Genomic DNA, 26438 nt, shown 5'->3' with positions numbered 1-26438 from the left:
TAAGGGCAGCTGCTCCCCCTTCACCTAGAGAGAACAGTCGATTTCCTTCTGGAAAAGGACCATGACCTCTGATTTGGAGGTGCTGATTCCCATCCCTGCTGCTTCACACTTGGCAGCGAAACATTCGCGTGTGCATTGGAGATCGCAGTCAGAAGAAGCAAGAAGGACATCATCTGCAAATAGCAGAGATGCCACCTCCAAGTCCCCATACCGGAGGCACTCCACAGCTCAGCTGTGCCTTGATATCCTGCCCATGAAAATCATAAACAAGACCGAGGACAAGACACACTGTTGGTGCACTCCAACACCCACCTTAAACAAACTCGACTTAATGCCAAGAATACAAACACAACTCACTCCGAGAATAGAGGGACTGGATAGCACGCAAAAGCAGCACCGGCGCCTCATACTCCAGAAAAACACTTCCCACAAAATAGCTTGAGGAACGCAATCATATGCCTTCTCCAGGGCTACAAAACAAAAATAGACTACATTAGCAAACTCCAACGACCCCTCAAATATCTGCGAGAGAGCAAAGAGCTGGTCCATTGTTCCATGGCTGGGACGGAATCTGCATTTTTCCTCCTGAATCTGAGGTTCAGCTAATGGGCATAGCCTCCTCTCTAACACCCTGGCATAGGCTTTGCTGGGGAGGCTGAGGAGCGTGATTCCCCCTGTAGTTGGAACACACCTGCTAGTCTCCATTCTTAAAAATCTGGACCACCACCCCGGTTTGACAGTCCAGAGGTACTGCACCTGCCTTCTGTGCAACATTGAAGAGGCACATTAACCACAACACCCCAACATTGTCCAGTGGTTTCAACATCTCTAGATGAATCTTGTCCACCCCTGTTGCCTTACCACTACAAAGGCACTTTACTGCTGTAGCGACTGCTACAATAGAAATAAATCCAATCTCACTGGGGGATTCCAGAACTGCCTCCTGAAAGGAAGGTGTGTCCACCGGGTTGAGGACTTCCTCAAAATGCTCCTTCCACCTTTCAACATTCTCCTCAGTTGAGGCCAGTGTTTCACCACCCTTGCTGGGAACAGCCTGAGCAATGTCCCACTGACCTCTCCTAAGGCGACAAATGGTTTGCCAGAACACCTTTGAGACCATCCAGTAGCCATTCTCCATGGTCTTTCCAAATTCCTCCCAAACCCAGGCTTTCACTTAAAAAACCACCACAGCCGCAGCCTTCTTAGACAGCCAGTACCTCTGTTGTACCGGGAGTCCAGTTCACAAGCATTTACCTTCTAGTAATTTTATTTAGATCATATTTCCCTAGTTTGCTTATGAGACTGTCATATGGGATTGCATCAAAAGCCTTAATAAAGTCCAGCTGTATCACATCTACTGCTTCCTGCTATCCACTAGGCCAGTTACCCTGTGTAAGGTAAATATGAAATTAAAGAATTAGAGTTAACTTAAGGAACTATATATGTGTTGTAAAGAAAGGACCTGACTTGGAAGTAGAAGGAATGCCTTGAAAATAATAATTTAAAAAGTCAGAAGGAATAAAGTAGTAAGGATGTCTGGTTCCAAGAATAACTAATGAAATAAGGGGAAGTTTCTAAAAAGAAGGCCTCTGACCAATAAGGGTGACTGCAGATGGTTTTAAATAAGACAAAATAAATCTGTCTCTAAATGATCCAGCATGATCATTCCCACCACACATACCAGTGTTATCTCAAAAATTAGGGCCTGTGTGAACCCAAGTGCAAAAGAAAACCTATTGGTCATCAAGAAGGAGGGGAGGAAAAGCCTGATGAGAAAGGAAATTGTAAAACCTTATCTGTGTTAAGACTGGAAATAAGAGTGAATGGTCTCAAATTGGTTTTTAGCTGGAGTCAGTAATGGGAGGTGACAGTATGTGTTTGTTAAAGGATATAAAAAGTAAGCTCTTAAAGGATTCATTTTTAATACCTGCTGCCTGACCACGCTGGAGCCAACCAGTATGAGTCTAAGCACCACTAGGTTTAGCCTGTTTGTAAGTTTCTTAATCAAATGCTTATAAATGTTTTGTTACTGTTTAGACATAGTAAATTGCTCATTATTTAGGCTTTTTAGGTATGTTTAGAGCTATTCTATAAGTAGCATTTGGCCTTTAAATTTAATAAAGGAATTTATGGTTAGATTAATGCTTGATGGTTTCCCATATTAATATGAATAATTTCAAATAATTCCAGTACCCTGTCAAAGAAGGAAATTAGGTTGGTTTAACATTATTTGTTCTTGGTATTTGGCTATTACTTACAACCTTATTATTCTCTAGGTTTGAACAAATTGTTTAATAATTTGTTTCAGTATCTTTCTAGGGATCAAAATTATGCTGATTGGTTTATAATTTTGTACATCCTCCTCTTTCCGCTTTTTGAAGATAGACAAGGCCACGTTATTCTCATTAGCAGAAAACATTTGATATATTAGCATTAGTATATTAACTCTTGCTGCTATATTTGCTCTCCGTACTCACCCTGCTGAAGTCAATACTTCCATTTATGTTAGAAAGGCAAGCAGGATTTGGCTCTTCGTGAATTATCACAACAAAGGAGCTGAAGTTGAAAAAATAATTTGACTTCACTGCACTTTGTGGTGATAAGAGTGAACTTCAAAGCAAAAGACTGTTTCTCTTTCTGATTCTTTATGATGTGTAAAGACTACCTCAAAAGTTTTTTTTTTTTTTTAATAATTTCCCTTTTCTGACTACTGTGGTGATCAGCTGACACCCTAAAACTGTAAACATGAGATTTGATCATTACTATCTTAGCATAAAAACTATAGATGACACTGTCCTAAAAATAATTCTACCACACCACAGTCGTTCTGTCACTACTCCAGACAGCCTTCATTCCTGACACCATCTACCAACCCTAGTATTTTCTAACAATAGAGAGGAAACAAAAGGATTCATCAGTAACATTAAGAATATCAGAGGATATTACACTGTTGTAATTTGTTCTCCCATATACACTCGGCACCGTCCCTTGGTTTATAGTCATTTGTTGCTGTGTTTATATGGCACACTCCTTGGAGCAAAGACATGTCATTTTTATTTGTCTGTAAAATGCCATGGACCGCTTTTGGTAAAATTCTGCAATAACTTCTAGTTCTTGAAAAGACAAAAGTAACACAGATGTTTTAGAAACAATAGCCAGGAAAGGCCTGATTACAAATATGGGAACTCAAAAGGAGTTCCTCTTTGAGCTGTTCAGGAAATAATGAGGTACGGAAAAAAAAAATTCAGTTACAGCTTTAATGCAAAAAAGCATTGTGGTAGGCTTGAAACAAGGTGCTATATCATCATGTTTCAGTCTTGGCTGTCATATACAATTTTAATAAGTAAGTGTATATAGGACATAGTTACTTTCTATATTTCATATAATTATATGATCCTTCTTCTTTTTATCATGAACAGAAGAAACAAAATATAACTCTTTCCTGCATAGTAACAAGTGCCCAGGGGCCACAGGGACGTGGGGCTGGCCACTTCTGGGAGCGGTGCGAGGCCAGGGCAGGCAGGGAGCCTGCTTTAGGCCCACTGCGCCATGGGGCTGGCAATCCCGCGTGCCAGATTCAAAGCCCTGATGGGCCGGATCCAGCTCGTGGGCCGTAGTTTGCCCTCCCTGTGCTATAGTGTACTTGGACTTTCAGAAAGCTTTTGACAAGGTCCAACACCAAAGGCTCTTAAACAGAATAAGCAGTCATGGGTAAGACTATGAATTTGTCACGCAGGTCACAGAGACACCTGAGGAGTTCAGTCAGCCCTGGGCCAGCCACACTGGACGCTGCTGAGGCAGTCTTGGGCCACCGGCCCCTTTGCCTCCCCCTGCCCCAGCAGCAGGATTTTGGGTGCATGTAGAAGGGGGCTCAGGGCTGGGGGTTGGGGCGCAGGTGGGGATGAGGCAGGCTCTGGGCGGTGCTTACTTTGGGAGGCTCCCTGGAAGCGGTGACATCCCCCTCCATCAGCTCCTAGCAGACCCCTGCCTCTGCCTGCAGACACTGCCCCCGCAGCTCCCATTGGCCCTGGTTCCCGGCCAATGGGAGCTGCGGAGCCGGCGCTTGGGGTGGGGGCCAGCGAACAGAGCTAGGAGCTGAGGAAGGGACCTGGTGCCACTTCCGGGGAGCCGTGAGGAGCCGGGTAGGGAGCCTGCCCGCCCTGCCAACCCCTTCGCCCCCCAGCATCAGTGGCGGCCTGTCCCCGCCCCCCGGTACTAGCGGGGTCCCAGGCCACCCCTGAGCACCCATGGTGCCCTCTGGCTGCCGTCCTCTCCCCCCACAAGATTTAGTCGGTGTATAGTACAAGTCATGGACAGGTAGTCAAGGGCTGTACATTTTTGTTTACTGCCTGTGACCTGAACATGACTTTTACTAAAAATACCCATGACTAAAACGTAGCCTTAATCATGAATTAAGAGGGAAGGACCTCTCATGCATCAGTATCTGGTTAAAAGGTAGGAAACAAAATATAGGAATAAATGGTCTGCTTTCAGAATGGAAAGTGCTCAGTAGTGGAGTTCCCCCAGGATATGTACTAGGACTCATGCTATTCAAGATATTCATAAATGATCTGGAAAAGACTAAATAGAGAGGTGATGAAGTTTGCAGATGATACTAAATTACTCAGCATAGTTAAGTCCAAAGCTGACTGAAGACATACAAAGGCATCTCACAAAACTGGGTGACTGAGCAACAAAATGGCAGATGAAATTCACTGTTGACAAGTGAAAAGTAATGCACATTGGAAAACATAATCCTAACAATACATACAAAATGATGAGTTGTAAATTCACTGTTACCATTCAAGAAAGAGACCTTGGAGTCATCATGGATAATTTTCTGGAAACATCTGCTCAGTGTGTAGCAGGAGTCAGAATGTTAGGAACCATTAAGAAAGGGATAGCTAATGAGACAGAGAATATCATAATGCCACTATATAAATCCATGGTATGGCCACACCTTCAATACTAAGTGCTGTTCTGGTTTCCCCATCTTAGAAATGATGTGTTTGAATTAGAAAAGGTACAGAGAAAGACGACAAATCTGATCAGGGGTGTTGGACTCGTGTTCCATACAAGGAGTGATTAAAAAGCCTGGGACTTAGGAAAGAGATAACTGAGGGGGGATAGGATAGAGGTCTATAAAATCATGAATGGTGTGGAAAAAGTGAATAGGGAAGTGTTATATACCCCTTTATATAACACAAGAATCGGGGGTCACCTCATGAAATTATTAGGCAGCAGGTTTAAAATAAACATAAGGCAACATTTTTTCACAAAACACACAGTCTATCTTTAGAACTTATTGCCAGAGGATGATGTGAAGGCCAAACTGGGTTCAAAAAAAGAATTAGATAAGTTCATGGAGGATAGGACCATCAATGGCTGTTAGCCAAGATGGTCAGGGACACAACCCCATGCTCCAGGTGTCCCAAAACCTCTGACTGCCAGAAGCAGGGACTGGAGGACCGATGGATCACTCCACAATTTCCCAGTTCTGTTCATTCCCTCTGAAAGACAGGATAGTGGGCTAGAGGGACCTCTGCTCTGACTCAGTATTGGCATTCTTATGTTTTTATAATGATGAAGATACATATGTGATAATGGCACTGGGACTTCTGGGTGGCTTGCAGTTTGTATGCTGCTTATCAAGCACCTAAGTATGCATTTTTGTTACTTCCCCTTGACTACTGTGTAAAGATGTATTTGAAACAAACTATGATCCATTTATTTAGCTGTCTGGCAAGGAATATAGCATTCAGTTCTATAGATTTTGTGTACTCTGTTTAGTGATGCCTTCAGCTTCTAATATGCTAATCACTAGGCTCCAGATCATTCCCACAGGCAGGAAACCCCAAAAAAGTTTCTTCCAAATGTTTCTGTTGAGGGGGTAGAATTTAAACACACTCACACACGATAAGCACGCAAACCCTGCAGGATCCCTTGAGATCTGTGCAGATTTTGGTGATCCTGAGGAGCTCAGCTTCATCTGCATGGAGGTTCTGTGTCTACACACCTACTCCAGGACCCTCCCCATTCACTCAGACTCACTGGCAGCAAAGTTTCTCCTTCCAGCAACTGCCTTCAGAGCTGTTTTAAAAGGAAGGGAGAGGCTAGGGAAGGGATACTGTGTGTCTGCTCAGTCTTTGCATTCCTACTGCCTTGTTGCTTGCAGATCCCCAGTCCTGTCCTCTGTGGCCAGGGGACAGTGTCAAAGTCTGTCCACCCCTCATTCCCACCCCACATCACCTCCATATTGACTGGAGCAGATCCAGATGTGGAGGGTCTCTGCACATGGGTCACAGGGACAAAATGTGGTGCCAGGATTGTGAGTGCTTCCTCAGGTCCTCTACCATTTCAAAATCATCAGTCACACGCCACAATTTAATAATATACAAACCATCATGGGATTTGTGTGAAGAAAAGCACACAGCATTCAATAAGGAGCTAAGTTCCCTCTATCAAGGGCCGCGCGGGGGCGGGAGGGGCCTCTGCCCTGGCCCCGGAGCTGCCACGGCTAGCAAGAGGCGCCTCTGCCCCAGCCCTGAAGCTGCCGCGGCTGGTGAAAGGTGCTTTTCCTTCTCCCGTGCAGCTGCCACGGTCAGCAAGAGGCACTTCTCCCCTGTCCCCGGGCTGCTGGGGCGAATCCTCTCTTCCCACTGCAGCCCTGGAGCAGCCTGTACTGCAAACCACTCATCCCTGGCCCCACCACAGAGCCCACACCCCCAGCCAGAGCCCTCATCCCCCCTACACCCCAACCCTCTGGCCCTGATCCCCCTCTGGCACCCCAAACCCCTCGGCCCCACTCCCGCTACACATCACCTCCATATTGGTGCACATAACAAAATTCATTCCACAGGTGGATGTAAAAAATTAGAGGGAACATTGACAAGGAGTTTATCTTTTTTAATATATACAGAATAAGAAGTATATCTTATTTATACAGGATTTTCAAACGCTACCTAGGAAATTTGTTACAGTTGCAGGTTCATTTGCAAAAATCATAGAAGTAATATTAAACATATTTTAAATGATATTTTCTACTATAAACCGCAAAACACACTTCAAAATCTTGTATCTAATGATAAGGGAAGGAAAAAACATCGAATAGGCTCTATAATAAAGTTTTTAAGATGAATAAGGCATTTTCAATGTAATCAAGTGACCCTGTTTCAGCTATTTAACATTAGGATAATGAAGACAGAACTGTATTATTTTTCTGCCAATCAGTTATCAAAGTTTTATTTGCTGGAATGTCTACTAGTACGAATGCTTTGCTATATATGAGTAAATATATGTATTTGTATTTTTGTATCATGTTTGTATAATTTACAGTTAATTAACAATAAAAGCCATATCTAATTTCCAAATTTGAAGAGAGTGTCAGAAAAATCAGACTGGTGTCTATAAAATCATGACTGGTGTAGACAAAGTAGATAAGGAAGTGTTGTTTACTACTTCTCATAACACAAGAACTAGGGGTCACCAAATGAAATTAATAGGCAGCAGGTTTAAAACAAATAAAAGGAAGTATTTTTTCACACAGTGCACGGTCAACCTGTGGAACTCCTTGCCAGAGGATGTTGTGAAGGCCAAGACCATAACAGGGTTAAAAAAAAAGAACTAGGTAAGTTCATGGAGGACAGGTCCATCAATGGCTATTAGCCAGAATGGGCAGGAATGGTGTCGCTACCCTCTGTTTGCCAGAAGCTGGAAATGAGCGACAGGGGATGAATCACTTGATTACCTGTTCTGTTCATTCTCTCTGGGGCACCTGGCACTGGCCACTGTCGGAAGACAGGATACTGGGCTAGATGGACCTTTGGTCTGACCCAGTATGGCCGTTCTTATGAAAAAAATAGATCTAACATTTATATCTGAAAATCTCAAGCTACTTTACAAACATCTATATATTTGTATCATATTTGTATAATTTACAGTTAATCAACAATAAAAGCCATGTCTAATTTCCAAATTTGAAGTCAGAAAAAAATAGACAACATTTATATCTGAAAATCTCAAACTACTTTACAAACGTCGATAAATTGCTCCAACGTGAACAGTCCCTGTGTAGCATGTCCCATCTGTGCTCTCCCTCAGTACTCCATCAGCACCAGCAGCACAGCTCTTGGCCCTGTCATGCTGCCACTGGCAGGCACTTTTCTGGCTCCAGTCTGCTTCCCCCTTCTGCAGCCAGTTAGAATCATGCAAGGGTAGTTACTCTGCCAAAGCCAGAACTTATACTGATCTGAGAAGGGAACAGTCCACATGCAGGAACTATTCCCCAGACACCTGCCGGGATCTAGCTAGCCACTTCCCCACATTTTAGCTGTTCTGCAAAGGAGCTGTGCTTGTAGAGATTGAAGCAAAGCAGCTGCTTTTGCTCCTTTCTACACTTTGCCCCCCACCCTCCATTTCAGACTGAAATTGCTTGCTTGCTACACTTCAGAACCAAAATCATTCCCTCCAAGATTCCAAGCTCCTGTCTAGAATATTCTCCTACCAATCCCATTTATGAAGGGGTGGGACTTCTTCTCTAATTCTCTTCTGACCGCTGTTACAATTTTATGAGCTCCCATAACAAACAGAAAAGGAGTACTAGTGGCACCTTAGAGACTAACCAATTTATTTGAGCGTAAGCTTTCGTGAGCTACAGCTCACTTCATCGGATGAGCTTATGCTCAAATAAATTGGTTAGTCTCTAAGGTGCCACAAGTACTCCTTTTCTTTTTGCAAAGACAGACTAACACAGCTGTTACTCTGAAACCTACCCTTAAACTCTTAGTCTTGTATTTTTTGTATCTCAGGCACTACAGATCCCTCATCGTATTCACAAAGTAACTTCTAAATTTCACCCCAATAAATGTGCAGAGCACTGGGTTCAAACAACAATGGAAGAAGGCCAGGGCTTCTGTAATGTACTTTGCAAAGACTATTTGCTTTTCACTATCACACTGTTTATTTAATTTACCCATATTTATGGCAGTCACAAGAAGAACCATGTTATATGGTACTTGACAAACCAGGAAAACAATGACAATTAATATAATCAGACATATTGCTTTGTTTCTTTTGGAATTCTGAGCTTTCACCAAGGTTTTGACGATGAATGCATAGCAAAATACCATAAACAGCAGAGGGATAAAAAATCCAAATGCAAGTCTCAAAATGACAGATGTGTTTGAAGGAGTCTGGAGAACAGCTGAAAAATAACTCATAGACTTTAAGGTCAGAAGGGTCCCTCGTGATCATCTAATCTGACCTCCTGCACGTTGCAGGCCACAGAACCTCACCCGCCCACTCCTGTAATAGACCCTAACTACTGGCTGAGTTACTGAAGTCCTCAAATCATGGTTTAAAGACTTCAAGTTAAAAAGACTCCACCATTTACATAACACGGTCCCTAACCTTGAATGATGTTTTCCCATATTTACAAGTCTTTCTTCTAGCATAGTGTATTTGTTGTTTTTCTTGCACTTTAGCAATATTACTAAGAGCCAACGAAATGTCAGCATTCTTTCGAGCATTCAAATTAGTGCTGTGCTCCTTGGAGTATTGTTCATTGAGTTCCTGGAAATATGGTGGCTAATGAGCTTAATAAAATTATAACTGAACTATAAGAGGTGGTGATAATCTTCTGGAATAGTCCACAGAACTCCGTACAAAAACTTCAGCAGGATATCCAGTGACAACACAGTCTATGAAACATCACATCATCACAAATAACTCTTATTAGCCAATCAGTCCCAAGGTCATGACAATTTGTCCAGCACGTCATAGAACTCCCACTTCCAAATCAATTGTTTCATTGGTATATTAATACACTTCACCAATACACTGCTTACCCCATTCATTTTCGTGATGGGCTTCCTCTGATGAGAAAAGAAATGGTGAGGACAGTTCTGGTGTCCTCAGAGTCCCTGTGCAGGAGGGAAGTGGATTGGATCAGGAGAGCAAAACAGGAAGTGTCAAGAGAGCAAAACAAGAAATATGCAGCAACAGAGAAAACCAAGACTAACAAAATTCATCAAAATACATTGGTTTCACTGAGATGTTCCAGTTTTGATGAAGTCTTCTTTGAAAAGGTGGGAAGTTTTTTGAGGCAGGGGAAAGTGAGTCTGATACAGTATTCTGGAGTCTGGTGGTTAGGGCCTTGGCCTGTGGTGTAGGAGACGCAGGTTCAAGTTCCTGTTCTGCCAGATTCAGAGTGATCTGGGAGGAGAAAACTCTGCTGTGAATCAGGGGGAGCAGAGACTTGAAGCTGGCGTCTCCCCCACCACAGGCCAGTGCCCGACCCATGCACTCTCCCTTGATGTCTGAAAGGTTTTGCTTTCATGCCAATGCAGAACAAAAACTAATTTCAACATCTCAGCAAGCTGCCGCGAAACAGAATTGTTCTCTGGTCAACTGTAGTTGAAGGTGATGGTGCCTTTGAACTGAAATTGAGTGTGTTTGTGTTGGTGAGGAAGGGCGGTAGTGGACTAACACTTGGAGACTGGTATTAGTTGTGTGAATTCTGCCTTAACTTACGATTTCTTTGCTTTTCAGTATTTGCATTGTTGTGAGGAAACACACACACTCAACCTTAACTCTAATTTAACAAACTTTTTTCTATAGGAATTGTTTGGGTTTAAAAAATTTTGCATATGGAGCTGTGGGGACTGCAGACGCATTTGTGAAGGGGCTGGAGAGAGAGGCTAGACTGTGTGTGGGACTGAGGAGATGGTCTTCTCTGTTTCAGACTTGGCACGCCCATTAGAGAAAGCTTTAACCAGTGCTCCAACTTCCTTTGCCTGCTTCTCAAAGTTTTAGTTGTGAAGCTGCAGTAGCCTAGAAGCCTGAAAAGACTTGAGCATCTGGTGGAGGAAGCTTGAATACTATTTAAAGCTCTTTCTTGGAAGTATAAAGTTTCAAACCAAGCAGATGTGATTGTTTAACAGGCTCCGCTGTTTCCCCAACTCTGCTTCCTGGCCAGCTCCACTCTCAAGATCCTCAAACAGTCTCTATCTGCTCCTTTAAGTCTTGAGTAGGCACTTTCTGTCTTCATCCAGCTCAAATAAATTGGTTAGTCTCTAAGGTGCCACAAGTACTCCTTTTCTTTTTGCGAATACAGACTAACACGGCTGTTACTCTGAAACCTGTCATCCAGCCATTGTCATTTGTCCAATCTCCATTGTCCCAGCTGATTTTCTTGTTTGTTGTAAGCTATCAGCACTCACATGCAGGACAGCTGCTCCTTTCTATGGTTTTACCAAGATGCAGGAGACAGGCTGTACCTGAGTCCTTGTTTATAGTTCAGCCAATGAAGCCTTGAATTAACTAGATGTAAGACAATGCTATCTCTGTCAATTTCTCCCTAGGTGATTTACCTTGCAATTATATATTAAAACCACACACTCTGTCACAATGAATCATTGTGAAATCAATTATTTGCCACAATAGTTGTTGTAAAATGCATTTAACAACAAATAAATTGAAAAATTGCATGCAGTGTAAATAGAAATAGTTATGGCTCAAAGTATTTACAGACCATACACATCAATTTAAAAAAAATAACCCATGCCTTAGATTTTGGAATAATCTGCAAGTGAGTCTGTTTTCAATTCTCAAACTCCAGGGACCCTAAAGACCCCCAGCCCCGTGCCCCCCAGGCAAAAAAATCAGAGGTGGCAATTGTCACAGAGTCACCAGGCAATGGTCTGGAACTACTCCATAAGTAGCCAGTCAGGACTCTGGGGGAGCATGCCTCATCTCTCTGAGTATTCTGTCTCCAGGGCAAGAAGTTTACACAGCTTCGACCTTCCTGGGTCTGACCTTGGAACATTCAGCATCCCCTTTTCACACTGTGTGATTCCTGCAGCAAGTCCGCACAGGTGGGGCTCCCGGGGAAGCCCAGAGGGCCCTGCACCCCAACTCCGCAGTCAGATGTGACTCTCAGCCAGCCGGTAAAACAGAAGGTTTATTGGTCAACAGGAACACATCATAGAACAGAGCTTGCTATTACAGACATCAGTGACTTTCAGCCAAGTCCAGACACCCTGGATTCCCCCTCTTCCAGTCCCCCCACGCAGGCGGCCTACTTCCAGCTACCCGACCTCCAACACCCTCCTTGATGCTCCTCCTCCTTCTCTTTGTCTCGCTTCCCCGGGCAAAAAGTGTCACCTGGTCCCATACCCCCTCTTGGGTCTCAGGTTACATAGGTGCAAGCAGCTGGGCAGCCTCACCTGCCCTGAGGGCCTCAGCAAAAATCACACACCCAATTCCCACCACCTATGTATTGGTGCAGGACACAGGGAAACTAAGGTACACACAGTATTAGTATAGGATAGTAAGACTCACATGCAACATTCCAAGATGAATATAACCCCACTTTGTCACAGCAATATAAAGTTCTTTTTAGTGGCCTCTTAACAGGCATTTGGTTAGCATGCCTGCTTCTGGCTCTATTTTTCTATACTGTATTAAGTAATTATCAGGGGTACATTTTGATATTGATCCACTAAAAAACGTAAGTTCTTTAATAGTGCTTCTCTCTATATATATGTATATATACACACACACACAGAGTCTATACTAGGGTGGGCAAACTTTTTGGCCCAAGGGCCACATTGGGGAATAGAAATTGTATGGCAGGCCATGAATGCTCACAAAATTGGGGAGGGGGTGCGGGCTCTGGAGTGGGGCTGGGGATGAGGAGTTTGGGGTGTAGGAGGGTGATCCGGACTGGGATCAAGGGGTTTGGTGAGTGGGAGGGGGATCAGGGCTGGGACAGCGGGTTGGGGCGTGGGGAGAGGCTCAGGGGTGCAGGCTCCGAGCGGTGCTTACCTTAAGCGTGGTGCGGCTCCCGACACAGCTCCCCGGTTGGAGCGGGACCAAGCCGCGTGGTGCGGTTCTGACCCAGTGCACTGGCTGGAGCAGCGGAGCAGGGCTGAGCTGCGTGGTGGGGCCCAGACCCAGCGCCCCGGCCAGAGCGGGGCCAACCAGCATGTAGTGTACAGCCCCCGACCCGGCGTCCCAGCCAGAGCAGGGCCGAGCCACGTGGTATGGCACCGACCCAGTGCCCTGGCTGGAGCAGGGCTGACCCTCATATACGGCCCCCGACCCAGCACCACAGCCAGAGCGGGGCTGAGCCACTTGTATGGCCCCCGACACAGCTCCCAGGCCGGAGCAGGGCCAAGCAGTATGGTGCGGCCCCGAACCAGTGCCCCGGCTGGAGCACCGGAGCGGGGCTGAGCCGCGTGGTGTGGCCCCGACCCAGCACCCCGGCCGGAGCAGTGTCAAGCCATGTGTACAGCCCCCGACCCAGTGCCCTGGCCGGAGCGGGGCTGAGCTGAGGGTGTTGCAGCTCACGGGGCCGGCTTAAAACCCACCCCTGCTATAGAATATTCAGGGAATTCCCTCAGTCTTCCCTGTTGAAGCTGTTCCACTGTGTACAAATAATTAGTCATTGGGGAAGGAGACTAGCTCCTGGTCTCCCACCTGCTCAGTGGATGCCCTAACCACTAGGTTGTAGAGTCACTGTCCTCTTTGATCCAGTGGCTGTAATTCTTTAGCCAAAGTGGAACAACTTCAATAGAAGAGACTGAGGGTGGATCTCCCCCCGCAATCAGACTAGTCTATAGCTCAGTGGTAAGTGCACTCTCTTACGAGATCCCTGTTCAAATCCTACTTCTTTTCTCCCCATCAGGTACAAGGGAGAATTGAACCTGGGTCTCCCATATCCCATGGGAGTGCGCTAACCACTGTGTTAAGATTGATAAGATGAGTAACACCTCCTCCTAAAGTTGTGTTGTGGGGAGTGAGGCAAACACACAAGTAATTCTCAAAAGAAACAACTTAGGCTCCTAAACAGCCTAGCAGAGATAAGCACCTCCCTGCAGCCCAAAATTAGGCATTGAATTTTGTGAGCACTGCTCTCTCTCTAACCTCTCTGTTGTTGAGTTCGCTCTCCGACCACCATGTGGTCTCTTTCCCAGAGCCCACCAGTCCCACTCATTCCCTGTCCTCTCGGCCTTTCCTTGACTTCCAGTCCATCAGCACTGATTACTTCTCATGTGCTCTCAGCCCTTTCTTCTGTTGATATGGTTGTTGATTCTCTCCGTGTTTCATTCTCCTCTGCCTTTGATCCTTTTGCCCCTCTCTCCCATTGCATGGTCCACCCTGGGAACCCCCAGCCTTGGCTCACACCCTACCTCTGCTTGTTCCATTCCTGCTCTTACACTGCAGAGCATCTCTACTGGAAATCCTGTGACCAGGCTGACTTCCTACACTATACATTTGTTTTCTCCTCCTTCAGTTCTGCCATCTTCCTAACTAAATCATTTTACTACTTCACTTAATTGAATCCCACACCTGCAATCACAGCGGCCTTTTTGCCACCTTTGACACATTCCTCAAAACCCCCTCCCCCTTTTTTTCTTGTCTTCACTTCTCTCTCTGCACAGAATCTCACTGATTTCTTCCAAGAGAAAACTCACAAAAGATGTGACCTTCCTCTCCTCACTTCTTGCTTTTTCTTCTCACTTCCTCTTCTACAGTGCTCTTCTCCTCCTCCTCCCCTGTCACAGTTGAGGAAGTTTCTCATCTGCTATCCTCCTCTAACCTCTCCACTTGTCTCAGTGACCTGATTCTATCCCCTGATCTCCTCATGCCCACTCTCATCCCCTCCTTTACTCTTCTCCTTAACATCTTGCTCTCCTCTGGCTCTTTTCCCTCTCGAGTTACTTTCCTTTAATTCCATTCTAGAGCCTCTCCAATCTGGCTTCTGGCACTTGCATTCCACTGAAACCGCTCTTGCCAAAGTCTCTGGTGACTTCTTCTGAGCCAAATCTGAGAACCAGTACTCCATCCTCATCCTACTTGACCTGTCACCCACTTTTGATGCCATCAGTCATGCTCTTCTTCTTGAAATATTGTGCTCCCTTGGTTTCTCCTTCTCAGACTTTAGCAAATAGAAGATCCCCATTTTGATTTACGATTTTTCGTGGACCCCCAAACCAGCTTCTATTTTTCCTCGAGGGTGCTCAACCCCCACTCAGCCCCAGACCCTGCCCCCATTCCACCCCTGCCCCCAAGACCCCCTTCTTCCCACCCCTGCTCCATCCTGCCCCAGAAAAATGGCACCTGATTACACACTAGATCTGCTCACTAGGTAAAATTCACCCATGTGGAAAGTGTGGGCACAAGTTCTGTGCACCAATTTGACTCAAATTTAAGTCTTCAAAACAGTGCAGAGGAGAAATCTTTCTTTAAGGAATTATAATATATATAGCCCATATAGGAAATTAGAAACCCTGGAGTTACAGGAAATAGTGAAGAGTGCTAAAAGACCATACAGTGACCTAAATAATCATAATAAATTGTGGGGCAGTAAGACAACTAATAACAATGGCACATTCTTAGAAAAGTTAATTGATGAAAACCGTTTAATGGTTTTAAACTGTGGCACCCCAACTAGATTTAATGCAGCAGATGATAGTTTTCCTTGCTTAGACCTTGGAATTATAACAACAGACATTGTAAGTGGATGCAGTTGAGAAATATATAAGGAAAAAAATATATAAGGAAAAATAAATCCCTATCCTTACTACTTTTCAAGGCCAAGGTAAGGTTGAAGGTAATAGAAAATTACCCACCTGGAATTTTAAGAAAGCTAATTAGACACTATTTACAAGTAACAGAGTAGCAGCCGTGTTAGTCTGTATCCGAAAAAAGAAAAGGAGTACTTGTGGCACTTTAGAGACTAACAAATGTGCCACAGGTACTCCTTTTCTATTCACAAGTAAGTGTACTGAATTTGTGAATGTTCATTGTATATGATGACATAGAGAATTTCAATGGCAACATAAAAAAGAGGTTAATAGTAACAGCTACAGTAGCTATACCTAAGATATTGAAGTACCCCAAAACTAAAAACTCACTTCCATGGTGGAAAGAGGACTGCAAACTGGCAATTATAGAAAGGAATGAAGCCTATAGAAAGCAAAAAACACAATGAATAGTAAAGATCTAACAAAGTATAAAAGAAGTAAGGCAGTCGCACAAAGAATTATTAAAAAAACAAAAACAAAAAGAGTTAGAGGAAATACTGTGGGTGGATAAATAAAGGTACCAAGACATCAGAAATGTACAGGCAAAATAGAAGAATGAATAAAATGTAAACTAAGCATAGTCACATCACAGGTCTTATCTGGACTGATAAAATAAGTTCTGATAATGAGAAAGCAGAAGTTTTAGCACAGATTTTCCAAGGGGTTAATAATGATGAAAATCGAAGTGCAGTTTTTCACCAAATTAAAAGACAATTCATTGAACAGAATCATAAGCTATTATGTAGGTGGGGTAAATATGAAGATACTGTACTGAATGAATGGTTTTGTGTGCAGGAACTTGAGAAAGCTATTGATAGCAGCAAGAATACATTTCCAGGTAAACATAATATATGCAACATAATATTTAAATATCTCTCTCAAACCAATTTGAGAATTCTCTTGGAATTATATAATATTATATGGGGAAAAGGAGCGATACCAGGAGGGTGGAAACATACAGTAGTAATTCCAGTACAAAAACCAGACTATCCACAAAAGTAGATGCTTATAGACCTATTGCCCTTATGTCCTGTTTGAGTAAAATTATGAAGAGAATGGTTAATGTAAAGTTTGGTTGCCTATTTGGAAAACAAGGTGCGGAATGGTTTTAGGAGAGGAAAATGCACCATTGGTCACATTGTAACTCATATTTTTTATTTTTTCCTACTTTAACAAAGGTTTCATGATAACTGACTTTCTAAATATTGCAAAGGCATATAGCATGCTATGGAGGGAAGGACTGTTGTACAAAGTAGGTGCACTAGGGATAAGGGGAAGAATATATGAATGGATTAGAGACTTTCTGAGTAAAAGGACCAAGTAGGTCAGAGTTGGGAAAGTTATGTCAACTATATATAGTATTAAAAATGGTACATTGCAGGGAATTGTTATCAGCCTGACCTTATTTAATATTATGATAAATGATATCCCAAAACAAGTAAATGTTGAGGTAGGTGTCACTCTGCACACAGATGATTGTGCTCTGTGGGTTGGGAGCAGGAATACTGGGGTGGCAGAAAAGAGAATCATTAAAACGTTAGGTGAGACCTCTGACTGGGGAAATGCATGGAGTTTCAAGTTTTCCATTGTCAAAATCAAAGGACTGATCTGTACAAAAAGGAAAGTTACAAAGGAATGTAAACTGTATCTGTATGGAGGACAAATATATATAGTTAAAAAATTTACATTCTCAGAGGTAATATTTGATACTAAATTACTTTGGAAAGATCGTATAGACTATGTTAAAGATAAACATACAGGAAGGAATAACCTTCTTAAAAGTCTTGCTGGGAATAATTGTGGGGCAGATAAGAAAACACTACTGATGGTATAGAGAGCCTGAATCAGACTGGTTATTGACTATGGCTTCCCAGCTTTTGGGTCAACATCAAAACCAGAACTTGAAAAATTAGATTTAATACAGGCCCTGGCACTAAAAATTGTGTGTGCAGGGCATTTGTTACAACATTACATGGATGCTACAGATAGCATCTAGTGAAATGCCAGTTATATTATGAATGAAACTATTGGATTGAACTTCCTGGTCCAAAGTTAATGGGTATTGTGTTGAGGAAAGTATCTAACAAATATATGAAGATTGTTGGGAATTTGATGGGCAAACTATAGTACATAATGTTAGAACTCCACGTGCCATTCAAGTTAAAGTGTGAATGCAGAAGTTGGAAGATAAGAAAAGCTAAATGGCATCAAAAGTTTTAGTCATGGGAAAGTCAGATAACCAAACATGGATTTAGATTTATTTTATAACCTTAAGGATAAAAAAGAGACAGTAGGTATTTAAAATGAAGTATACCAATATATGGATGAAAAGTGGAGTCAGTTTTTGTCAGATACATACAGATGGGCCTGAAAAAGAAAAAGCAGAAAGAATAGGAGCAGCATATCGTATACCAAAATTTCAAATGAATATATCTAAAAGAGTGACTGATTTTGTAGCTGTTATGACTGCCTAACTGGTAGCAATAATGCTAGCACCACGTTGGATTTGGGATGTACTCCCAGCAGCAGCAGTCATTTTTTTGGATTCAGTCTCAGGTCTCACGGTGATTAAAAAAGCGTCTCAATATATAGAAGTGATTTAATCAGCACAATTATATTTCTAATAGCAGAGTTAGTATAGATTGGGATACATGTAGCATTAGCTTGGATCCCAGTGCAGATTGGGATAACAGGGAATGAAATGGTGGACAGAGCAGCTAAAAACACTGTCAGGAATGGAAAGATTGACAAAGAATACCCTTGAATAAACACAAATTTCCAAGCCTAGACAGAAAAATGTAAAAGAGGAATGGTAAAGAATCTGGATTAATGAAAAAAGAGGAAGAAGGTTTTTTGAATTGTGCCTTTGAGTTGAGGATAGTGAGATATGTCAGGGCCTGGCTGGAAAAAATGAAGTGATTTTGTTTTGAGCATAAATTGGCCATTGTGGCTTAAACAAAAACTGTTTTCAAATAAATAGACACAGAGATGGACTATGTGTGTTCTGCAAAATGAAAGAAACACTTGATCACCTTTTGTGGGTATGTAAGGGCTTTGATAAAGAAAGGGAAATGTCTTAAGATAACAAAAATTACATTATGTTGTTTAGTAAAAATATCAGGGAAATGGGGTAGTACTATGTGGTGTTATATCCCCTGAAGGACACAAGGCAGAGTGAGAGAGTATAAGTATTCCTAAGTATCTAGGAATTATAGCTGGCGGCTATAGACTATTCAGTCAAGCCTGCTTTGCCATTAAAGAAAGAAAAGAAAAAGAATTAGGAGAACTTGACATAATTAATGTCTAGGAATAGCCCAAAAGACAGTGGGCATCTCAAACCTTAGTCCATACCATAAATAAACATTAACTTTTGGGCTGGGATTTCAATACTTTGCTGTCATACTGATGACCGATACTCTGGCCAAAAGATGGAAGGGAGTGGGGGAAAGTGACTATTATTATTTGTATTAGATAGCACCTAGGAATCCCACTTATGGACTAGGACCCAATTGTGCTAGGCACTGTAGAAACACAGAACAAAAAGACAGTCCCTACCCCAAAGAGCTTGCAGTCTAAGGCTAGCCTATACAATTAATAATTTGAGTTTCTTGAAAAGTCTGTAATGTGGGGATTGTGGGGATTTGCAGGCACTGAATTTCAATTTGGCCTGATAATTAAAAAAAAATAAAAATAAAGCCATGTCTCAGACTAGGGGGAAACTTCGTTTTGAAATTCATTTTACCATGCCATGAAAAAGGTTAGAGGCGACAATGGATTCTAAAGGAAAACACCTTATTATGAATTCATAACTAATATTTCTATAAGATTCCTAAGAGTTTGCATAATCTCCCCATAGATATTTTTGTCATGTAGTTACTGTTTAAAACTCTTTAATTTCTTGTCATCACAAGATGACTTTCCCTGTAATTACAAACCTCATTTTATACTTATAGGACCAGATTATCCCACTCTTACTTGTGTTGAAGTCAATGGGGCTATTCATGGAGTAAGGTCCTACTCAAGCTGAATAAGGGTGGCAGAATCTGACCCCTAGTGAACCTAAGTGTCATACACTGTTATAACTGAGAATTAATAACTAGCTACCATTTTGCCTGGCATCTACGAGGTAAGCAAAATCAAGCAGAAGTGGAAACCTTTTTATTGATTTTGGTTAACTGGTACAGAAAGTCCCATTCCATGGGTGTCCAACTGGAAATGTGCCAACGTAGACTATTTGCATTGGAATAATGATCACAAAGTACAAGGGTCATATCACACCAAGTCATACAATTTTGACAGGTTTCAGAGTAGCAGCCGTGTTAGTCTGTATTCGCAAAAAGAAAAGGAGTATTTGTGACACCTTACAGACTAACCAATTTATTTGAGCATAAGCTTTCATGAGCTACAGCTGCTGTAGCTCACGAAAGCTTATGCTCAAATAAATTGGTTAGTCTCTAAGGTGCCACAAGTACTCCTTTTCTTTTTTCATAACATTTTGTTAGTGTTAATTAGCTAATATGTGTAAATCACTTAAAAATTACAAGAGAAATTCCTGCATTGTACAAATACATGGCTTTCAGTTGTTTTACACCAAGGATCAATTTGTCCCAACAAACATTATGTAAGTGCAAAGAAATTTTTATTCAGGAGCCAGAGAAACAAAGGAGTAAAAATCCTTCACATTGTTAATACAGCTGTGGGAGTCCAAGGGGAAAAACAAAGCAGTAATCAAAGTACAACAGCATTTCATGCTAAAGAAAAGAAAAAGCATGCTAAATTCAAGAGCCGCTGAAAAGCATAGTGTGTTTAAAAACTAGAGTAGTAATAAATAATTTTGAATTAGGAAGAACCTTACATTTCAGGCAGCAAATGAAAAGGTTTCAATGCTAAACTGAAGTTATACCAATTTACATCAGAGATTGGTTTCCTGGATTTTCGGATATGGTTGTCTGTAAGCTCACTCACCATTAATAAAAGGACAAACTTTTCATTTCAGAAATGATTACTTGAGCAAACTCAATCTTGTATTTAGCTTTTTATTTTTTAAGTTGGCTTCTACCACAGAAGTTGACATTATTGAATTAATGGTCTTTAACAGCTGTATAGTTTCCTGCCTTAGTACATCATATATTGCAACACATAGAAATAAAGTGCAACTTGTCTTTATTCCTCATTATAGAGCTCAGCATTTGCATCAGATGTGGTGATTGATTTAACTGCTGTTATTGATTTGAGACAATATGTACGAAGCTGGTTTCCTAAGAGGTACTTTGGCAGGCATTTTGAAGCTTCCCTGGGGAGAAAAACCCATTATCTACTGACAGGTTTCAGAGTAACAGCCGTGTTACTCTGTGTCCGTAAAAAGAAAAGGAGTACTTGTGGCACCTTAGAGACTAACAAATTTATTTGAGCATAAGCTTTCATGAGCTACAGCTCACTTCATCGGATGCATGCAGTGGAAAATACAGTGGGGAGATTTTATATACACAGAGAACATGAAACAATGGGTGTTACCATATACACTGTAATGAGAGTGATCAGGTAAGGTGAGCTATTACCAGCAGGAGAGGAAAAAAAAAACCTTTGGTAGTGATAATCAGGGTGGGCCATTTCCAGCAGTTGACAAGAACTTGTGAGGAACAGTGTGGGGGGGGAAATAAACATGGGGAAATAGTTTTACTTTGTGTAATGACACATCCACTCCCAGTCTTTATTCAAGCCTAATGTAATGGTGACCAGTTTGCAAATTAATTCCAATTCAGCAGTCTCTTGTTGGAGTTTGTTTCTGAAGTTTTTTTGTTGAAGAATTGCCACTTTTAGGTCTGTGATTGAGTGACCAGAGAGATTGAAGTGTTCTCCGACTGGTTTTTGAATGTTATAATTCTTGGTGTCTGATTTGTGTCCATTTATTCTTTTGCGTAGAGACTGTCCGGTTTGGCCAATGTACATGGCAGATTTGGCATGAACAGCAGCAGAAAAATCTTGCAACCTCCACCATTAATGCAGTACAACCCACTTCATTTTGGAATAACCTTCCAAGGGAAGCAGTGGGGGCAAAAGACCTATCTGGCTTTAAGATTAAACTCGATAAGATTATGGACGAGATGGTATGATGGGATAACATGATTTTGGCAATTAATTGATCTTTAAATATTCATGGTAAATAGGCCCAATGGCCTGTGATGGGATGTCAGATGGGGTGGGATCTGACTTACTACAGAGAATTCTTTCCTGGGTATCTGGCTGGTGAATCTTGCCCATATGCTCAGGGTTCAGCTGATAGCCATATTTGGGGTCAGGAAGGAATTTTCCTCCAGAGCAGATTGGAAGAGGCCCTGGAGGTTTTTCGCCTTCCTCTGTAGCATGGGACGGGTCACTTGCTCGAGGATTCTCTGCTCCTTGAAGTCTTTAAACCATGATTTGAAGACTTCAATAGCTCAGACATAGGTGAGAGGTTTATCGCAGGAGTGGGTGGGTGAGATTCTGTGGCCTGCATTGTGCAGGAGGTCAGACTAGATGATCATAATGGTCCCTTCTGACCTTAATATCTATGAATCTCATCAATGTACCTTAATGTTGACCTGAAGACATTATCCATGTCCATTCAGTCCTTGTGGGACAGTTGACAAGGATTTCAGTTCTTTGGAGGTGGCGTGATTTTTTTATGTGGATACTTGGTGATGCCATTCGTGGGATTTACAGAGCTCCCAGAGACTTCCGTTTTTACCACTGTTAAACTCTGAAATTTCCTGTACTGACCATTGGAAGGGGCAGAATACTAAACTAGATAGACCTCTGTTTGTATCTAGTATGACAATTCCTGTGTTCCTATACAAGGGTGAGGAGAAAGCTACTTTTGCCTCCTCCCCTCTCCCATGGTGCAGATGCATAAACAGGAGCGTAACATCACCAGAAAATCTCACCCAGACAATGAGAATGTGACATTGAACAAGAGCCTAAATAGCAAGTTTATCGAAAATAAGTCTACCCACAATTTTGCACTTGTATTAACAGAGGATATTTGAAACTTGGCCCAGTGTATTCATAACCATATAATAAAAATTAATCATGCTTAGTATTCAGGCTGCATGTATCAAAGGGGAAACACATAACTGATTGTTGGATATTTTTCTGATTTATTACAACAGATAGAAAGCTCCTAACCAAAGTGATGTGTGACAAATTTTGTGGTTCATTCCATTGGGTTCTTTCCTGCTGGTTTCTCAGAACATGAATGTGATCTTTTGCAACTTCCCTTATGACACTGTAGAAGAAAGAAGTACAGCTCAAACCATACATAAACTCAGGTCTCAGCGCTCATTTGTTCCTCTACTATGCTTACTGTACTCCATAGCACATTATTTGCTATTTAAGTACTGTGTGTAGTTAATAAAATGATTTTAAAGGACCCCCACTGCCTCACCAAAAAGCTCATTGTATTTCACAAATTATTAATATGTAGTCAAAATAATAAACAATAATTAAAATATAGAACACCCTAAATACTAAAAGAACGACAAAGCTGTATTACAAAAATGGAGTATGTGGGGGTGTCTTATGCATGGATATTAAAAAAGGGGAGCAGTAGACCTGAAAACAGGAGCAAGTTACATATACCCTAGAGCAGGGGTTCTCAACCTCTTTCTTTCTGAACCCCCTTCCAACATGCTATAAAAACCCCACTGCCCGCCTCTGCCACAACAACTCTTTTTTCTCCAGATCCAGTAGATTAAAAGCCAGTGCTGGCATTAGGGGGTAGCAAGCCCTGAGGCTCCATGCCTCAGGGGACTCCGTGAAGCTAAGTTGCCTAGGCTTTGGCTTCAGCCCCGGGCCTCAGTGAGTGTAATGCCAGCCCTGCTCTCTAGTTTATTTTGATGGTCCCCCAGAAACCTGCTCACGGCCCCCCAGGAAGCCCCGGATCCCTGGTTGAGAATCACTGCCCTCGAAATCACAGCTACAATAAGGGCAGCTGACCTAAATGGTGGAACCCCAAAAAGTTGGGAGGTGAGTAATGGAGATAGCCTTGGGGCTCCAGAGGGAAACATGGGCAAATAGGTCATTTTGCATCATAGCCTGAGTCTGAAGAAGAGATTCTTAAGATTTGGATAGGAAGAGGTCATCAGTAACTTTTGTGAAGGTAGTTTCAAGAGGAGTGGATTTTGTTCTGTGTTTCGGTGCTCAACTCCCTGCACCTCTTTACACTTTATTTTCATGCTTTAGTTTATAACAGACACGTTGGATCCCTCTGTTGTTTGGTGCATGGATACAAGCAGATATATGCATATATATGCACAGGGCTGTCAAGCTGTGTCATCTTGAATGAGGGAGGTAAGATAGATATATGAATGCAATCTTCAAATGTCCCATCTAACCCACACTGCAAAATCCTTCTCAGGAGAGCTTTTGAAAAGAATGCCATCTTAGTGCACAAAGAAAGTGTCTCCAACAACACAAGTGAGCCTCAGCTGGTGGGTGCTAGTGGAAAGGTGGGGTGTGTGAACTTGGGGAATGGTGCATGGGGAATGGTGCATTAGGGTAATACAAACACATTGTGAAGCCTTAGCCTGGGCAGACTATACCTAATTCTGCGAGATACAGGAAGGTGCAGGCTGAGATTTGCCAAGGAAGAATCTGGACACCCAAACCCCCCTAAAAAGAAAAGGAGTGCTTGTGGCACCTTAGAGACTAACACGTTTATTTGAGCATAAGCTTTTGTGAGCTACAGCTCACTTCATCGGATGCATTCAGTGAAAAATACAGTGGGGAAATTTATATACACAGAGAACATGAAACAATGGGTGTTAACCATACACACTGTAACAAGAGAGTGATCAGATAAGGTGAGCTATTACTGGCAGGAGAGCAGGGGAGGGGGGACGACCTTTTGTAGTGATAATCAAGGTGGGCCATTTCCAGCAGTTGACAAGAACGTCCGAGGAGCAGTGGGGGGGAATAAACACGGGGAAATAGTTTTACTTTGTGTAATGACCCATCCACTCCCAGTCTTTATTCAAGCCTAAGTTAATTGTATCCAGTTTGCAAATTAATTCCAATTCAGCAGTCTCTCCTTGGAGTCTGTTTTTGAAGTTTTTTTGTTGACGAATTGCCACTTTTAGGTCTGTAATCCAGTGACCAGAGAGACTGAAGTGTTCTCCGACTCCAAGCCCCACTGAATGTCAATGGGAGCTGCTGGGTGCCTAACTCCCTTTGAGGACCCCGGCCTCTTTCTAACACGTTGCTTAACGCTCCCAAGAGGTAGCCCCCGCCCCCACGGGACCCCACTGCTCCCAATGGTGCCTCGCGCGTCCGCGGCTCACCCGCCCAGGCTGCAAGGGCGGAAGGGCAGCGCAGGGGGCGGGGTTTAATGCCGGCTCTGCGCGGGGTTGTTGACGGAAGTGGCCTCTTGCGCTGAAGCGAGGCGGCTGCTGCCTGAGCGGGACCCTGGCTCTGCGTTCGCAAAGGGCCAGGTAAGGGCTGCGCGTGGCTGGGTTCGCGCCTCTCCGCTGTGGCGGGCGGGCGGGCGGGCGCTGAGGCTGGATGCCTGGTGCCTGCTGTTCCTGGGAGCTGCGCAGCTCCCGCCAGTCTCACCCCGGCGCTCCCAAAATCAAAAGCTTTCTTGGTGTGGCTAGCCACGCTCAGCTGCTCGCCCGGGTGCCTGTCACAGCTGGCTGCAGTGTACTGAGCAAGCTGCCTGGTTTGTTGCCTGGGCTCTAATCCATTTGCCAGTGTTGCCCCTCTCTGACTTGGTAGCAAGTTGCAGCACGATGCAAAATGTCCCATCCCTTTCCTTTCTCCTGGGATTATGCAGCTTTCAACGTGCCCCGCCAAAATTTAACACACACAAAAATATGGCTAATGGGCCAACGACCAAAAAAAAAACAAAACTCCTAATTCTTAATCTAGCCAAAGAGTCCCCCCATTCAATCCTTCCCCTCAGAGGAACCCTTGAAGAACAGATGTGATCTCTGGTTATAAATTTAGTTAGTTAATAAAACCTGCAAAGGGGGTCGGGGATTGTGTCTCTAAAGTGCCACAAGTCCTCCTTTTCTTATTGCGAATACAGACTAACACGGCTGTTACTCTGAAACCTGTTCTCCTGAGTGTCATCATAGCAACTAGTACAGAGCAAGACAACACTCTCTGGATACTCTTGCAAATTAATTAAGTGTCCCTGAAGGTCAACAGATCCAGACTTGGTGTGTGTGTGAAGTGGGGGAGTCAATTCCAGAGCTAAGGACTAGGGCTCTCGATTAATTGCAGTTAACTCATAATATTAATTGAGATTAAAAAAATTAATCACAGTTTTAATCACGCTGTTAAACAGTGGAATACCAATTGAAATGTTTTAAATATTTTGGATGTTTTTCTATATTTTCATATATATTGTATTCTGTGTTGTAATTGAAATCAAAATGTGTATTTTTTATTACAAATATTTGCACTGTAAACATGATAAACAAAACAAATAGTATTTTTCAGTTCACCTCAAACAAGTACTGTAGTGCAATCTCTTTGTTGTGAAAGTGTAATTTACAAATGTAGATTTTTTTTTTGTTACATAACTTCAGTCAAAAACAAAACAACGTAAAACTTCAGAGCCTAAAAGTCCACTCAGTCCTACTTCTTGTTCAGCCAATCACTCAGACAAACAAGTTTGTTTACATTTACAGGAGATAATGCTGCTCTTTTCTTATTTACAATGTCACCAGAAAGTGAGAACAGGCATTTGCATGGCACTTTTGTAGTTGTCATTGCAAGGGATTTACATGCCAGATATGCTAACCATTCTTATGCCCCTTCATACTTCGGCCACCGTTCCAGAGGACATGCTTCCATGCTGATGATGCT

The 26438-nt window shown here is 42.7% G+C and overlaps 1 protein-coding gene across 1 annotated transcript in view; it reads left to right on the top strand.

Moving 5' to 3' along the window:
• Positions 1 to 24955: 24955 nt before the first annotated feature.
• Positions 24956 to 26438, top strand: part of RNASET2 (ribonuclease T2) — a 35331-nt gene continuing 33848 nt past the window's right edge. Inside the window, exon 1 of the mRNA XM_084624142.1 lies at positions 24956 to 25057. The gene's annotated coding sequence lies outside the window, so the exon portion shown is untranslated. The remainder of the gene's footprint in view (positions 25058 to 26438) is intronic.

This window comes from Lepidochelys olivacea (assembly GCF_965140295.1).
Source record: "Lepidochelys olivacea isolate rLepOli2 genome assembly, chromosome: 3".
NCBI classification, from domain to species: Eukaryota; Metazoa; Chordata; order Testudines; family Cheloniidae; genus Lepidochelys; species Lepidochelys olivacea.
Note: the sequence above shows the minus strand (reverse complement) of the source record. Positions and strands in the feature narration are given on the sequence as shown.